At 36.8% G+C, this 17270-nt stretch overlaps 1 protein-coding gene across 1 annotated transcript in view; it reads left to right on the top strand.

Moving 5' to 3' along the window:
- The window catches only part of MMS22L (MMS22 like, DNA repair protein), a 138999-nt gene that overhangs the window by 84789 nt on the left and 36940 nt on the right, over positions 1 to 17270 (top strand). The window lies entirely within an intron of this gene.

The raw sequence follows: 17270 nt of genomic DNA, 5'->3' as shown, positions 1-17270 counted from the left end.
ATTACAGCTGGTTCTGCAGCTTATCTGGTCTATTGCCAACTAGTGTGGCTTTGCACGTCCTAAGGGGTTTACAACAGAAACTGTTTATTGAGTATCATCGGTTTACTCAACACAAGCAGGCTAATCCTTCCCAGCCTCAGCATGTTGTAGAATTGTGCAGGAGCCAAACCAAAAGCTGGTGTAGCCAGACCCTCTAGAGCCCTTTGTCTTGCTCTGTATTGATTTTTACCTGAGTTAAAGACAGTAAAAAAATAAAAATAAAACCAATAACCAGTCCTATTGTGAGCAAAAGGTTAATCTTACCTAAAATCTTACAAAAAGCGTCTGTTAACCCTAGAAGGGACAGCCTCCTTTTTTTTGCCTTTCTAGTCAAGTGGGATTTTCTAGTTTCGAATTTTGAAGAACAAGATAAGAAAAACAGCTTAAAAGATCTTGCTAGGCATTCTAAGTTAAATGCTTAAGTCTCTTCTAGTAGTGCTATAACAAAAAGCTTTGTATATAGAGTATGGGATGATTTGTTTCTAAATAGTAAGTTTCTGCCTTTTATCTATTATATACAAAGCAATTATTTTTTTGATGTGGCAAACAAAATGCATGACAACAAGGCTGGAAATATGTAAGGAAAAGAACACAACTGCCAGCATTCATGACCAGTAGTCATGTTACTTGATGAGCCCTTGATTAGTAGTATGTTTCTTTAATGAATAAAGGCTAGTGATTACGAGTATTATAAAGATATACCTCTTGTAAATAATCCTTTGTGTGCTTTAGTCTTATTTTACTATTTTATTGGGCATTTCTTAAACCTTTATGTGTAAGCTTTTAATTATTACCATTGGATCTTGAACAAAAATGACTTGTAGAAAGTCTGTCAGACAGACCTGGGTTACAATTCCATTTCCATTACTTAGTGCTCAAGTTATTTAACCTTTGAGTCTATTTTTTCACTACTAAACTGAGAATGGTATTTATTTACCTGGCAGTATCTAATCACAACAAATTAGAAAACAGCAGAAAGTAACACTGAGTTAATCAGGTTAGGCAGGGCTATGGTAGTAGCCCAGGAGCCCAAAGGCATTGAAGACTGTGTATGTGGGATCCCTTCCAGGATGCTAGAGAGAATGTTTAAAGTTATGTTGCAGGGATCCTGGCAGCTCTGCTTTGTGTCTATAGATCTGAAACATCCATTGCCATCTTTAAAGGTGTATGATCTCAGGCAGATGGACAGAGAGGCTGCCACGTAAATACCCTTCTCTTAATGCCCAGGCGTAGCTACTGGAAAAGCCATGAGTATGAAATGTGTATTAGTTTAAGATTCCTAGAAAGGCCTGAACGGTAAAATATTATTTAGTATCTTTAGTATCGATAGGTGAGCTCTATTTATGTCCCTTCCAGCTTGAGTGATTACTTGATTGTTTAATCCACAACAATATTGTCATCTGTGTTAAGTGCTAAGTAAAAGACAAAGGTATATTGTTGCAGTGGTCTCTCAGTTTACTTTCTCCTAATTGGCAATGAGCATGTGTCCTCAGCTATATGTAAGCACAAAAATGTTACTATGGAAACATTGGAGGCTTTATAAAAGTACTGTGTGATGGAATCAGCTAAGACTGATGTTTATCTTAAACTCATCGCTTGTCCAATATTTAAACCTAATGGACAAGATGTGTACCAGTTGAAAATGTAATATTTATCCAATCATTTCTATTCTATCAAGCTAGGCTCTAAAGCAATAGGTTGCTCTCATAGAGTAATAAATTTTTAGTGCATTTGGAGATAAAGGCTATTGGTGGTGATTGCTTAAACTCTTTTTGCTCAATCATCTGAATGGTGCAAATCAAAGCATTTTGTCAGACTGTGAGAAGTTTCACCTAGATATTGCTTCCCACACACGCAGGTCACCATATAAATTACATTCACGGTTTTACAGCATAGCTGGTGCTGGAAGTTAAATTGATGCCCAGTGGTGGAACTCGTAAAACATTTTCCTGTTAACACGACCAGGCAGAGTTGACATTGTTGATGGTGGTTCGATCTAATAAACCATTGGTTCTAACAGTGATTTTTACTGTGTTTCAGAGGTGATGATGATACAAGTTTAGTGATCCAACAGTTATTCCTGAATGACAGAAAATTAACTCTACTGTCTATATTACCAAATGCTGGTAAGAGCAAAAGTAGGGGATGATTGGAACCTAATGTAGCCTCATGTTCTGAAAGATGATGAATTACAAGAACAAACTTTTTAACTCAATGTATACCTTCTTCATAAAGAAAAACACTAATTTTTTTCAGAAGAACGTGTGATACCTATATCATCTGTTGGAAATACTTTATTATCATCCTGTTATTCAGAGAGGTAAGCTGTGCCCTCTTTTCAGAGTTTTTTACACAGATGCTTTTAAGCAGATTGTCACTTCTGAAAGGAAAGAAGTTTTGTATTCGGTTACCTTTTTGGCTCTGTGGATTTTTTTGTTTGTTTGTTTGTTTTGAGCTGGAGTCTTACTCCCTTGTCCAGGCTGGAGTGCAGTGGCACACTCATGGCCACCTCAGTGTCGACCTGCTGGGTTCTGGCGATCATTCCGCCTCAGCCTTCCAAGTAGCTGGAACTACAGGTGTGCCCAGTTAATTTTTTTTTTTTTTGGTAGGGACAAGGTTTCGCCAAGTTGCCCAGGCTGGACTTGAACCTGCAGGCTCTGGCAATCCACTTGCCTTGGCCTGACCTCCCAAAGTGCTGAGCCACTGAGCCTGGCCCTCTGTGTTCTTTAAAGTTAATGTTCCTATAAAGACTTCAAGCTTTATTAAAGGTTTTAAATTTGAACCACAGCAACAGTCAGTCTATACATTTTATTCCCATAAGAGTAACTTTCAGAGGTTAATTTTCTACTGGCAGTTGTGAACAGTGCATACTATTTAAAAATTTATTCTAAATAATTTTGTTTTGGTCATAAAGCTTTATAAAACTTCTTATTTGAAAGTAAATTAAGTTTTCCCATTTCTAGTTAAAATTTACAGGAGGCTAACAAAGCCTTACTGCTTTGTCAGTGCAAGCAAGGATCTTTCCAATTCTTTCTTTCTTGGCAGTGTGTCTGCTCCTATAGCACTGTTTGCACATTCATACTCAATTGGTGATCTTTTTGTAGTTTTATTCCATTTTAGGAGATATCACATATTTTGCACTCACCAGTTTAACATTTCTTATCCCAGCATATGTATGATTTTTTTTTTTTTTTACATCAGGAGATGTGCTTTTTTGATTTGCAGATAAATGTTATCAGTGGTGCTACGCAGATGAAACCTGTCATGTACAAATAGCATGTATCAAGTCCTAAGCATGCAGAACCAGATAAATCGGTTCATTTGCTGAAGCCTTGCAGAAAGAAATTAGTGATATAATAAAAGCCTTTGAGGCACTCAACCCTAATAATGGAGCTTTATAATAAACCCCACAGCTCATTGACTCAGTGGATAATCTTTTAGGAAAACTTTTTCCCCTTGTATTGTTTCCTCCCTTTTAAAGAACTGTAGTGAAAGTGTTAAGTATCATCTCTAGAGAGAAGTGTGTGTAGCTCAGTATCTGGAAGACCATAATTTAAAATTAAGAAATGTATTTACTGTTAAATGGAGGTTTGCTCTAAACAAGCTTTATGCTTTTTGATGATTTTGGTGATTGATTTCAACGTCGAGTAGTCATTACTTTCTCTACATAGAATTCAGATCAAGCCTTCCTTCTAAGTTAGTGTATTTGGTATTTGAGGTACCAAACTTGAGTCAGGGAGAAAAACACGAGGAAGCCTTTAGCTTGTACTTAGAAGAAAGTGGTAGAAGGTAGAAGAAGAGGGAGGGGATCTGTATACACACAACTTTGCACATCATTTCAAGAAGTTCACAGGCTCATTTGCCCCGTGTTCAGTGTTATATTCCAGTGGTGACTAAGCTATTATTGCGGTTAGAATTCGGACATACTTTTGATGAAGAAAATTCTTTTAAAGATATTGCTAGGTACTTTTTTTGAGTCTTTTGTTTGTGTTTTGAACTCCCCCCCCACCAAATTGTTGCTGTTGGAGCTGATGACAAGGTTTTTAGATCCATTAGCACAACTGGCAATAGTCACTAGTCTCTGGTTGTATAATTTACTGTATTTCTTGAGTGTGAGAGAAATATTGAGGGTGCAGTATGCTTAAGAGGTTTAGAAAAATTATTTATCAAAGAACACTACTTTTCCCAATACATTAGCTATTGTAATTATACATTGGTACAATCTCTTGACATAGAATTGGATTTGATTTAAATGGAGGGGAAATAAAGAGACTGGACACTTTCAATATTTATTGATACGCATAGTCCATTAAGGTAAATTATAGAGCAAATTTCACTGAGACAGGAACATATGGGTTGATGTAGTTAATAATCAGTCAACATTACCATTAGACCCTTTCTTTTTAGGAATTTATTGTCCCCGATTAGGAAAAATGCTTACAAATGGAATTTAGTCCTAGCTTACTTGTGGAATATTTGTTCTCAAAATGTTTGGGTCTTTACCTTTAATAAAACAACTGTTGATTTTTTTTTTTTAAACAAAACATGTTTTTTTCATATAACATATAACAACTAAACACAGTCATAAAATGTGGTAGAATGATTGCAGCTGTCATTAGAGTGTAGTACTGACTAGATACTGCTGTTCTCAAATGACAACTGAGTTGGTGAGAACTAAGCTAGTTTTTAGAGACTACTTTTATTAATTAGCTTTAAAAGATGGTCTCCATAGGTTCATAAACATAATACCTTACATCTAAGGAAAATTAAAATGAAACTTGGTTAGAAAACAAGTTGTCAATTATTAAAGAAATGTGAAAGCAACAAGAACTAAATCAAATTTATTGAGAGTAAATAGGATAGTATGCATAAAATATTTCAGCATGCATTTCATACAGGTGTTTTGTGTTGAATAGGTAGAAAAATCATTTTTCTTCAAATGAGTCTTTGCAATTCATTTGTCCTAAAACCAACCCAGAATTTCTTAGATTGTTGTAGATGGATCCTAGGATAGTTAAAACACAGTTGCTTTGTCTAAGTCTGCTACTCCTTGGTTATATTTCTAATAAAGTTATTTCTCCCGGCTATTAGACGCCTACCCACCCAATTCCAAGTGTGAATTCCTTGAAGTCAGACTTCCTTTCTTTTTTTTTTTTTTTTTTTTGAGTTGGAGTCTCACTCTGTTACCCAAGCTGGAGTGCAGTGGCACGCTTACAGCCACTGCAGCCTCGACCTGCTGGGCTCAAGCAATCCTTCAGAAGCCTCAGCCTTTCAAGTAGCTGGAACTATAGGCATGCACCACCATGCCCAGCTAAAATTCTTTTTTTTTTAATTGTAGAGACAAGCTCTCGCCAGGTTGCCCAGGCTGGTCTCGAACCCCTGGGCTCAGGCAGTCCTCTCTCCTCAGCTTCCCCAAAAATATGGAACACTTCACAAATTTGCATGTCAACGAATTTGCATGTCATCCTTGTGCAAGGGCCATGCTAATCTTATCTGTGTCGCTCTGATTTTAGTATTTGTGCTGCCAAAGCAAGCACAGGTCAGGTTTTCATCTTTTTCATCTCTGAATCCCTCATTGCTAATAGTGTTTAGTACATGCTCTTTAAAGCATAATAAACCATGTCAAAACATAGTAGGGTAAAATATCACAATAACAACTCTTTTATTGTGCTCACAGATACTGCAGGTCAGGAATTTGGAAAGCGAAGGATGGCTCTTACCTGCTCTACCATGCCTGAGATCTCAACTAGGATGATTCAGTGTCTGGGAACAACTCAAAAGGCTGGTACTCGAACATCTGAAGCTATAGAATTTAGTTCCTTGGCTTCTTCCTCACTATACATTTAGTGTCTAAGCTAGAATGTCTGAAGGAACAGCCTTAGCTGGGACTGTGGATCCCAAGTGCTACATGTGGCTTCTCTAGCAGTGTGTTCTCAGAGTATTTGGACTTTCTACATGGCATTTCATGGCTCTAAAAAGTGACTGTTTTTCAGCAAACAAAACAGAAACTTTATATCCTTTAACTACTAAGCCTTGGAATCACATAGTGTCATGTTTGCTGCATTCTATTGGTCAAAGTAGCCACAAGATCTAGATTCAGAATTGTCAAGGAATTTGTGGCCATGTTTAAAAAATTACACAGTATTCAATAAATGGTAGAAAAACCAAAGCATGTCAGAGGGAGGGAGGGAGGGAAGGAAAGAGAGAGGGCAGACAGACAGAGAGAGAGAGAGAGAGACAGAGACGGGGGTAGGGTGAGAAGAGGAAGAAGAAAATTAAAGACTGTGGAGTGTGTTTAATATCACTAGTAATTATTGACTCTGGTGCTGCTATGTAGATTGCTGGTCTCTATTCCAAAGTGAGGGCATATGCCATAAATATTCTGTTCGCAATCTTGCTTTTATTGAGAATAAATATATTCTAATTTATTTTTCAGCCACCTATTTCTAAGTTTTTCCTTCCCATCCTTTTTCTTGTATGAGTTTTCTGTATGTAACATTTGGGATAAGATCTAGTGCATGTGTGTTTACTCAATTATACCCTCTCCATTTATATTTGAAGAGGAAGAGAATTGTATTTGAAATCCCAAAAGACCAATGGCAAGTTTATTTTACCAAAGACAAGTACATTTTGTTGTGGGATTCTTTATAGAGATGATCTCACTTCTGAATGGCTTTAACCTTAAGAACAAAAACATTGGATCTCAATCGTGATCTTACCCACATATTTTGATAGCAGACAAACCTGGAAACTGACTAGCTACATGTTGAACCCATAATCTTCTCCTTGCTCACTTTTATCCATTACCTTGTATCGATATACTTGTTTTAAATGTGGAGAATAAGTTCCTGGAAATGGGAGCCCTAACTGAATACAAGCAGTAGGTTACTATAGCACTACCTCTTTAGAAATGAATTGTCATGATCAGAAGATAATCGTTCTTCCATTCTTTTAGAAATTCCCGGGTTAGGACATCTGTCTGCCTATAGCTTCTTATAGTTATAGTGCTAAAAGATGCAGCCAAGCCGTAATTGTGGTATTTACCCACACTCATTTTCTTGGCACCTTGAGGTGCTGTAAAACTCCAATCTTAACATTCAGTATGACGATTGTTCTTTGATTTTGTGTGTGTTTTTTAAATTCAGAAATATAACTGCCGGGCTCGGTGAATCAGCCTGTAATCCCACGCCTTTGGGAGGCTGAGGTGAGTGGATTGCCTGAGCCCGCGGGTTCGAGACCCACCTGGGCAGCGAGACCTCATCTCTACAATAAATCAAAAAATCAGCCGGGCGTGGTAGCGCATGCCTGTAATTCCGGCTACTTGGAAGGCTAAGGCGGAAGTATCGCTGGAGCCCAGCAGGTCAAGGCTGCGGTGGCCGGGAGCGGCCACTGCACTCCAGTCTGGGTGACGGAGTGAGACTCCAACTCAAAAAAAAAAAAAAAATCAAAAAATCAGCTGGGCGTGGTAGCACATGCCTGTAATTCCAGCTACTGGGAAGGCTGAGGCAGAAGGATCGCCGGAGCCCAGCAGGTCAAGGCTGCAATGGCCGGGAGCGGCCACTGCACTCCAGTCTGGGTGACAGAGTGAGACTCCAAAAAAAAAAAAAAAAAAAGAAATATAACTTACTGGTCGTAGGTTAAATTGACCCCCCAAACAGAATAAATGGCCAAAACACAGACCACAACTACATAAACATATTCAACTTCGAGTAATTCAGTAGAGCACGCATTTGCTGATGCTTATGGGTCAAATTTGCTTGTGTTAGTCTGACCTTTTAATTAGATGAGAGCATAAAATAGCTCTCAAGCATTGGCAAAAGATAGATAGATAGATAATTAGTTAATAAAACCTATGTATGCAGTGTGTTGTGATGACTAGTTATATGTACAAAGTCACACATGCACAAACTCCCCAGGTTGTATTGTTAATGAAAATATTTCAAAGACATCTAACATTATCACATTAGCTCTGGGCAGTCAGGAGGTTTAAGTGTGGTGTGTGTGTGTAGTCAGTGTTATGAGGTTTAGGTTATGTATTGGGTATATAAGTTGATTTTGTCTCAGTTCTCTACCTTAAAAAATTGTTTATTTGTGGCTCTAACTTTTGAGATGGCATGACCCTCCATTACCTGATCCTTATCAGTACTATAGTTGGATTTTTCATTGTCTTTCTTGACTTTTCATCCTCTGGTAATATGTTTATGTTTCCTTTTGTACACTATGTAATTTCATGCCACTGTGCTTTATTCATTATTTCAGCATCCTGAAACTTTTGTATTTTTTTCAGTTAACTAATACAGCTTCCATAATTGGTAGGGCTCCAATACCCCTTCAATGAATCCCCGGTTCCTTTTTTTTTGTGGATTGTTATACTCTTTACATACTTCTGTCTCACCTCTTAACTGTATATTCTTTGAAAGCAAGGACCATATTTGATAGCACCCAATGTAGTACCTCATGTAATTAATAGACATTGACATGTTCGTTGAAATGAGCTGAACTGCTTGGCAGTATGATTCCTGAGTCTGAATGTACTCTTGAACTGTAGGTCCAGAGTTCCAAAAACGTTGTGAATATTGTTGCTTAAGTTTTCTGTTTTCAAATCAAATTGTATTCTCCTTCTGTGATAATTACCTGTCCCTGCTAACTTTCAGTCTCCCTCCCCCAAAACTTGATAATGTCATAGGGTGCTCCTTCCTTTCCCTTAACAAAATGCTGTGTAATTACCGTTGCCTTTCTTTTTTTCTTCATAAAGTAACTCAAATTGCACATTAGCTCTTACCTAGATGTTTACAGAAGCTTGCTAATTGGTCTCTTTTGTGTTTAGTCAGTTCTTACTTTGACCCATTTTGTTTGCCATTACCAGATTAATCTTTCCCAAAGCACTGTTATTATTATTATTATTCTCCAGTTCAGAATCCTTCAATGTCTTCCTTACTATCTTTACTGAACTTCCGGTTTTTTTTTTTTTTTAAACAGTAGGATATGCCTTTCATTTTTTGTATCTCTTGCATTGGACACAGTGACTGATACTGAATATCTTTTTGTGAGGTGAATGAGGAAAACGTGACAACAAATGAGACACCATTTCTATTCTTAAGTAGCCTTCCAATGCTACTATAAAAATGCTTCATTATAGTCAGAGTGGTTACTTTGTTTCCATCCTCAGAACACTCTGTTCTTTTATATATTCCTTTAAAGATGTAAATTATATTACACTTATGCCTTCCTTTGGGGCTTTTTACTTTGATTTTATCCAAAGTCCTTACCATGGCTTGCAAGATCTCACATGATCTGGAACTGCCATTTCTTTGAATTCATCTTCTGTTCCTTCTGTCACCCATTATGCTTCAGTCACAATGGTCTCCTGGCGGTTGTTTCTTGAGCCTGTAAAACTGTGACAGCCTCAGCACCTTTGCACCTGATTTTTCTTCTTTCGTTCTTCTCCCACATATCTATATGTATTTCCCTCTTTTACTTATTTAGATCTTTGTTCAAATGCCACCTTCTTAAAATATGTTTTCTGATCATCTTTCTTAAAATATTAGTTCCTATCACTCATCTCCATATTATGGTTTCTTTTTTTTAGTCCATAAAGCTTACCACAACGTGAGGTGTTACACATCTCTGTGTTTAATTATGACTTTCATTAGAGTATAAATTTCAGAAGGCAAAGACTCTTTTTTGTTAGCTCTGTATCCCTGCAGCTTAGAACATATGCAATATGTGCTGAGTCAGAGAGTAAGTCAATGGATTTGATAGACCTTTGTGTTCTCACTTTCCTCCTTTTTATATAACCAGTCCTTACCCGTCCTTTAAGAATCACTCACTCCCACGCCTGTTTTTTTCCGTTGCCCTCAATTATCCTTTCCCTCCAGATTGTTAAAACAATCCCATAGTTTGTAGGAAGTTTCATTCTCCTCCAGTACATTATGTATATGATCTTAAAACTTAGTCTAGGGACTGTTAGTTGCACAGTCATTTTCTTTTGTTGCAATAATTAAATAGTACCTTATCAATAAATGGAATAATTATTGTTGATCAGAGAATCAAAGATTGCTTATTGAGTGTATATACGCCATTCCTATTCTAAGTGTTTGACCCTTCATAATTAATATAATTATGCAGGTACTATTATTGTCTCCATTTTTTAGGTGAGGAAAGCCAGGAAGATGACCACTCAAAGTATGGTCTATGGACTAGCTGCATGGACCTGACAGGAATACAGACTCTCAGATCCCTCCCTACACCAGCTGAGTCAGAAATTAAAAACAAATAGTAAATAATATGCTTAGGTCCCAATACTGAAGGTGCAGAAAGACCTTTAGTGAGGCCAGGACACTAGTATTTGTAGAAAGCTCTACAGATGATTTTGATGGTAGCCAAGATTGGAACTACTGAGGTAGATCCTTGGTCTTAGAGCATCATAAAATGAAGTGACCTATAACTGAAAAACTTAAGCGATTTGAGATCCATACTTCTCTATAAATATAAGACTAAGGAAAGTATAGGGATAATTTCTAAAAATGATCACTTTTTATTGGCATATTTTCATACTAGTGGTAGCCATTGCTTTTGGGACATAGACAAGCAACCTCATTTTAAGCACTTCACCATTATTATTCAATAAAACCTTAAGAGACAGCATTATATAAGAATGCTTGGATTGCTAAGTTCATCACGAGGTTCCTGATTTGTTCTTTTTTTTTTTTTTTTTTTAACCAGTCTTGCAAATTAACTCAGTTGTGGGCCATAGGAAAATTTCAAATTATCACACGCCATTGACCTTTGGAATCTCTATAGAATAATGTACACTCACCAGAGATATTAAACTTTTAATGTGTATGCATCTGGTGTGCCACCTGGGATTAGCTGTTATACTACTTTGTAACTACCTTTTAAAGAACTTAGCATGTGAATTAATAAATACAGCAATGTGACATTTGAAACATGTATTATTTATTTGGATAGTAAAATGGTATCTGAACCAGCTGTAGCATAGTGACTATGATTTGGGACATTGAAGCTAGAATGACTGGGTTCAAATTCTGACTCTGCTGCTTACTAACTGTGTAACCCAGACAAATTACTTATCCTCACTGTATTTAGTTTCTTTGTCTAAATAAGGCCAATAATAGTATTTACAGATTAAGTTAATTAATAAAGTTCAGACACTTAGAATAGGGCTTGCACATAGACTCTCAATAAACAATCTTTACTTCTCTGGCAATAGTAATTGTTGATCCATTTATTGAATATGTCTTGTTTAATTCTTGTGACAGATGAGGAAATGGCCATTCAACTAGTAATTGGCAGAATAAGGTTTATACTCGGGTATGTCTGTCTCCAAAGCCTGTGTCTTTCTGGTGATACTCTAATGCCCCTAAAAACATGGTTATTAGAACTTAGAAGCAGTAGTGCTTTACAGTCAACAGAAATGCATATTATCTTGCCTTTTCTCAGGTGAAAGTGTTTTCACTTAAGTGCTGTGATTTTGATACGTCAGAAGCTCTATGAAGTATAGTAAGGCATTATTCCCTCTTAACAGATAAAAAACTGAGTCTCAGTAGTTTTCCAGAGTCACAAACTGGTTTTCTCTCTTCTAAGCAAAAGTTCATTTGAATAATTTTCCTTATATCTTAAGGGGTTCCCTTTTTTCCTTAATAGTACATAATATGTGACTGTAAACATCATTGCTGGTGCTGTGCTTTTTATCTATTTCCTTGATAATCAAAGCAATCAACAAACTGCTTGCCTTGACCTCACATATTCATTCATTTTTCTACCACCTACTCACCCCTCCTCTGCATGAACATACAGATATACTGAGGTATCTATTACCTGGTAGCACTGCAAAGTATTCCTGGATTGCTACTTGCCTGGTTTCTGACTTACTGCTTCTCCCTGATAACTTGGGTATGCACAGGAGTTGAGGTCAGGCCTGAAGCTACCATTATCTCATGGTGTAGCTTTGTAGAAGTCTCTTTATACCTGAAGTCTGGTTTTGTTTTTTTCTCATTTTTTGAGACAGGATTGGCTTAGATGACTTTTAGGGTACCTTCTAGCTTTTAAACTTCTAGGGTTTTTTGTTTGGTTTTGGTCAACTTTAGTTATATTTTTTCTGGGTAGTAAGGCATATTCTAGACCTATTTCATAGATGTCAACAAGTATGACAAACGGGTTCAAAGTGTCTAAGGCTTTTTTAAATTGAATTTGGCTGAAGCTAAAAATGGTTATAGAATATCCTGATTCCCATTTAGTTTTCCATTACTTAGATAAATAAGATACTTGGAATAATTACTTCTAGTGGAACATCTTTGTAACTTAGAACATCCCATTTTATTTTTCACGAATACAGATTTTTTTAAAGTTGCCTTGTTTGGAGTAGAGCTAAAAGGAATTTATTTATTGCTGTTAATGCTCTGCTGTTAGCTCTTATCCATCATATGTATTATGTGTGTTTGTTTTTTTTTTTTCTGTGTGGTACAAGTTACAAGATACATTAGCAGACAACTTTAGTTCTTTAAATTTTGAGGCATAATGTATTAGAAATATTAAATATATGACTATGAATACCAGGAAGGTAATATATAGGATGTCATATCTTATTCTATATTACCAGTTATAGGAGAAATAGGGATATACCAAGATTAGAAGTAAAACCTTTAAGCAGGAGTCCAGTAAGTGTTCTCAGAAGTGTGCTTAAGTTATTAGGACAGAGTAGCAACTCAGAGACCAGGTTGGTAAGTAGGTAGGGGTTACAGATAGAGAGTTCAATGCCTCTCATGTGACAGGTACCTCAGTACATTTGTGTGTCTGTGGGGATAGGGTGTCTTGTAGGTTAAGGAGGTGGGGTGAGATGGCGTGAATATGTGAAATCAAGGCAAAAAGTAGCAGGAAGATAAAAACAGAAAAACAAATCTTGGAAAGTGGGACAAAAAAGGGGTCAGGTAAAGGAATCAGGAAAGCACTCTAATGTAATTAGGAAAGACAGGAGGCGGGATAACCAAGCTAAAATTGAAGCATAAGAACACCTGGATAACTGGATATGTAAAAGTGTGGTGTTTACATGGTGTAATGATAGGCTTCTAAACACTACTGAGAACATTATTTCATGTGGTTGTCACAATAACTCTGTTAAGTGGATATAGTAATGACTTTCTATTCTTGACCCAAGAAAACAGGAGTTGAAAGGTTACTTGTTCTTCTTCCAAGGTCACACAGTTTGAGTAACTTTGCTAGTAACCTACTGTGTTGCCCAGACCAGTTACTCCTTTTGTCTCAATTTTCTCATGTATAATACTTGAATAATAATTATGTCTACCCCATAGGATGAGAAACAATGCTTATAAAACACTTAGCAATGTGCTGGGTTCATAGTAAATATCAATAAATGCTGAATGTTGCAGTTGTTTCTACTATGAGAGCTGCAGCTTGAATAACTTGACACTCAGCACATTTATTTTCTACTTTACTACATTACATCTTTTATAAGAAGACTGATTCTGCATGTATGTTTCCACATGTGTATATTTCCAGAATGATTTTAACCTGTGTAAAATGTCTTTATTCTAACAAAACAATTGGAAGATTTTACATTCTTGTGTTATATCTTTTAGTTTTTGACTAGAAATCCCATTTTACCTTTAGTGCAACATATCTACCTTCATATTTTTCTCTTGTTTACTGAAGAAGATAGATAATAGCTCATCAGATAGCCATGGCATTTAAAACTATATCATACTCCTTATATTTTGTGTTTTGAGTTTTCTTTTACATTGTTCCCACTAGTGACAGAACTTCTTTTAATGTTTACATTTTTATAAATATACTTTAAGTAGAAATGTTGTGGTCATATCTAATACAAGAGGACAAAAAACTCCAGAATTTATTTATAAAAAATGGTGTATTTGGCCGGGCTTGGTGGCTCAGCCTGTAATCTTAGCACTTTGGGAGGCCAAAGCGAGTGAATTGCCTGAGCCCGTGGGTTCGAGGCCAGCCCCGGCAACTTGGTGAGCCCTCGTCTCTACAATAAATCCAAAATTAGGCAGGCATGGCAGCACGCGCCTGAGGTTCCCGCTACTTGGAAGACTGAAGCAGAAGGATCACAGGAGCCCAGCAGGTTGACGCTGGGGTGGCTGTGAGTGTGCCACTGCACTCCAGCCTAGGCGATGGAGTGAGACTCCAACTCGAAAAAAAAAAAAAGGTGTATTTATCCTTACATGTTTAAACTTCAGTCACCCTCAAAGTATTCTCCATTTGATGCAATGCACCTATTGAGACGCTTTTTCCACTGCTCAAAACAGTTTTTGAACTCATCCATTTTGATGCCTTTTACTGTTCTTGCCATTTTTTGTTTCACTTCTTCCATATTGGCAAAACATTTCCCTTTGAGGACTTTTTCATCTGGGGAAACAAAAAAAAGTCACTCAGGGCAAAATTGGGTGAATAGGAAGGGTGGGGCATCGAGATTATGCCATCTTTGGTCAAAAACTGCTGAACACTCCATGTGGGCAGGTGTACTTTTAAATCACCCTTCGTTAAATGGACAAACACATTGAAAGAATCGCCAAAAAAAATTCACTTAAGCTGAACAGAGTCTCTCACAGCAACACTAGCTGGTACACTGGGGGCCCACCCTCCAAAAGATAATATCGTTTTGGTTTTTTGGGGGGTTCTCCTCATATAATAAATTTATTTTTCAGTAGTCTTTGTGCAGTTAGTTTTCTGGTTCAGAAATGTGATTTTGAAAATTACCTGTGACTGCAAGGAGTATTTCTAAGTAAACAGTACAGTGCAGAAATTCAGTTCTTCAGACTTCTATTACAGTATACCCTTGGCATTTTCTGCATTTGTCACTCTCTGATTTCTTCTTGTTTAAATAAATTATTATAGCACCTTTGTTCAGATAAGTAACAGGTAATTATTTTTCTTATCCTGATACAGCTTGAACATTCAGACCATCAAGCAGAAAGCATTCTGGATATTCCCATGGTATAAAACTTGTTTTCGAGTCTAAAATACTAAGTGGATGTACATTTTCAAAACTAGCTTGGTTTAGAGTCAATGTCTTACACTTAATGGCAACTTGTCTTTGCAGTTTTAACTCTACCTTGCAGGATGATCTCTAGTTTTAAAATGTTTACCTAATGGTTTGTTGTCTTATATAATGGGTTCAGAACTCCAAATCATATTCCCGAAGTAACTTTTAGTTTTACTCTCTGGTATCTTAACATTTTCTTCTAGAGCAGTCAAGGTAGTTCAGATTTATTGGCCTTTCTCATTAAGGCCTTGGATGCATTTTTTTCTGCTATTTCTTTTGTTAGTCTTTCCTAATACATTATTTTATTTTTATTAAAAATAATTACTTTTTTTGAGTTGGAGTCTCACTATGTTGCCCAGACTGGAGTATAATAGCACACTCACAATCACTATAGCCTCAACCTGCTGAGCTCAGACGATCCTTCCTTCTCAGCCTTCCAAGTAGCTGGAATGACAGGTGTGTGCTACCACGCCTGGCTTATTTTTTGATTTATTGTAGAAATGAGATCTCATCATATTGTCCAGGCTGATCTTGAACTCCTGAGCTCAGGCAATCCTCTTGCCTTGGCCTCCCAAAGTGCTGGAATTACAGGCATGAGCCGCCTCACCTGGTCCTAATAAATAATTTTTTTAAGTGCGAAAGCAGATTTATTAAGAGGACAGAAAAGCTCCCACAATGGGAGGGAACCAGAAATGGTTGCCAATAATTTTAATGTCGTCTCTGGCTCTTCAAAGGATAAAGCTATGTGTGGCTTTTCTAGCTCCTTTTCTAAGACTTGGTCAAATTTCTTTAGCCCCAGTAGGAAGAGAAGAGAATTTATCAATGTTTAATTCTTTTAAAACTTGTGTGTATCTAGGTGCATAAGATTGTGTGTCTTAGTATGTAAAGGAAAAAAAAGTTTGGACTTCAGAGTCAGATTTGGGTTCAGATTATGGGGCTACCCTTTCCAGCCATGCGACCCTTAGACATATTGTTTAGCTGTTGTCAGCTTCATCATATAAAAAAAGGATTAATAATACTCATCTCATAGAATTGTTCAGATTTTTAAATTAAAATAATTTCTAGCATATAGAGGATGATCAAAAATGTTACTCCTTCCTAGAAAATAGGTTTTAGTTAGTGAATAAAATGGCTTATTTAGAAATAGCAAAAGACATCCTACCCAAGTACAATAAGTTATTATCCTTTGAATATCATAATATTTTGAAAAAAGCTATACAAGGTAGTGGGAATAGTGGTATTATTTTACTTGGACTCCAGTGTGTAGAAATGTATTCATGAACTTTGTTATGTTGATATAGGTAGTTGAGTTAGTTGCCAGATGGATTTTAGTGGTTTGTTATTTATCTCACTCTTAGCTAAAGGACCTGAAATGATTCTCTAGCCACTAGTTGAAGCTGAAAGCATCTTAGGCAGGTTTTTACCTAGAAAAGACATAGCTGATATTTGGTTAGCTTTTATGAGAATTGCTTGCCATAAACTTTTTTCTCAGCCATGTGTACACTTTTTTCAGTACTTCAAGCAGTGTTAAGTAGTGCCCCATAATTATACAGGAACTTCAGTATAAAGGGGGACAAGATCTTAATGTTATATAATTTATACTTAGAATTTTGCTCACTTGTGTATAGTTATATGAAATATTCTAAGATGAGGTTTTGCAACCAGTTTGATCTTTTTGTGGAATTACTTTAGAACATCTACTAGTTCTGTGTTCTGTATAATTCTTCCAAGTGTCCACTTCCCCTGAATAAACTGTTTTAAGGCATGAAAAATATTGGAATTAGTATGGTGTTTGTTTCTTTTTAAGTACTAATTGTTTTCTTAGTGGATTACCATTTCTATTGGAGAAAGTCTTCTGCCTCATTTCCACTGGTTATTTTTTACTGCTTTCTGTGTAATTGGAAAAAGCAAATGTAAGTATGGTGTCCATGCATTTACTTCTACTCTCAGTTGATCTGGTTAGCATGATTGTACATTTAGTTTTAAAGGATCGGCCAGGTCCAGTGGCTACTGCCTATAATTCTAGCACTTTGGGAAGCCAAGGCAATGGGGGGCGGGGAGGGGGGATTGCTGAACCCAGGAGTTAGAGAACAGCCTGGGCAACATAACAAGACTTCATCTCTACAGAAAGTTTCAAAAACTTAGCCAAATGTGGTGGCACATGTCTGTAGTCCCAACTACTTGAGAG

The sequence above is a fragment of the Carlito syrichta genome, unplaced genomic scaffold (assembly GCF_000164805.1).
Source record: "Carlito syrichta isolate Samal-C Ts95f unplaced genomic scaffold, Tarsius_syrichta-2.0.1 Scaffold305650, whole genome shotgun sequence".
In the NCBI taxonomy this organism is placed as follows: domain Eukaryota; kingdom Metazoa; phylum Chordata; class Mammalia; order Primates; family Tarsiidae; genus Carlito; species Carlito syrichta.
This window is presented reverse-complemented; position numbering and strand designations above follow the sequence as displayed.